Below are 1,459 nucleotides of genomic sequence, written 5' to 3' on the forward strand. Positions count from 1 at the left end.
ATTATCTTGCTGCTAAGTATCATGCCCATTCCTTGACTCATACAAATTTGATACCACGTTTAAGATTAACTCGAAATGACATCAAATACGTCGGCACAATTAGTCTTTTATCCAGTAATGTTAATGGTCGCGCGCGAGGTTTCAGAGGAATTTCTTTCCCCAGACTTTCCGGTTAGCTGCTATGGAATGAATTCCTTACCGTGGTTTTCTCATGGATCTACAACATGGTACAGGATCTAATAATCATCCGAAATAACAAAGGATCATAGCTTGTGAAGTTAAGAAGTTATTAAATGTGCCGTTTTCAATCAAAAGGGTACTTATTGTCGGTTGTCAATAAGGCGCTATTTCCATACAGCTTCAGTTTGAAATCAACCTTATTGACAAGCGACAATGTGGTACCTTTTGGTTGAAAATGTCACAAATATAGGTAGGCATCTTCATATTATTTGCAATTTTTATTGTTTTAAATTCATGTCGCGCGAGTGACTAAAAATATGAGTGAAACCGCAAAGTTAGCTAAGTTATATGATATTCATATTCAAGAATTGTATTAGATATATAGACTATTAGATATAAGATGTAATTATAAGATTTGCTACGCCCTAACAGGGTTCATGTTTGATCCAGAAATGAAATTCATAACACCTAAATAACAACATGATGCAATCTAAAGATACTGAATACAATACAATACAATACAATACAATCATTTAATAATAAAATTACAATTTTACACGTCATAGTAATAACATTACAATGCTATTCTAAATTACATTATTTTACACTGATACTGATTTTTTATATACTGATGTATTGTAGTTGGTAGAGCATCACTATTTTAGCCAAGCAATATTTTCAACGGTAGGCGACGGCAAGGAAGTTTCCGGTACGTTAATAATAAACCTACCATAAAAAAATCAAGAATTAGAAATGAATACTTACGTGGTTTTGTGTTCTTGGCGATGGCGTCTCGAACAATTGATTGTTTTGATGGATAATCAGCGGGCGTCACTCAGTGACATCTGCGGCTTCTATATAGACACGCGGTTCTGCCGAGAAAATAGACTTTTGTTAGTTATGTGGTTATTCTACTGTAACGTGAATTTCGTTAGAGCACGCAATATAAGATAAAAAACATAGATATTAATAGGTAAATTTTTTGTCAGTTTTCTTCACGTCTCTCGTGTATTAAAAACCAATTAGGTTCCTTGTAAAGCCTGACCAGTAATATATGATCATTGTCAAGAGGGCGCTGTTGTTGTGCATGTATAGGGTGAGAGTTCGGTATAGTATGAAAAAATTAGTTCCAGTGAAATTCCGCAACATGGCGCGTGATCATATATTCCTGGTCAGGCTTTAATTTTTTCTTTGAAAAGATTTACTTTTCGAGCTTTTTTTTAAATAAAACATCTCTTTGTTTCAGATATCCAACATGTATACCACGTGACAATAAAGA

Source organism: Cydia strobilella, chromosome 2 (genome assembly GCF_947568885.1).
Source record: "Cydia strobilella chromosome 2, ilCydStro3.1, whole genome shotgun sequence".
NCBI lineage: Eukaryota > Metazoa > Arthropoda > Insecta > Lepidoptera > Tortricidae > Cydia > Cydia strobilella.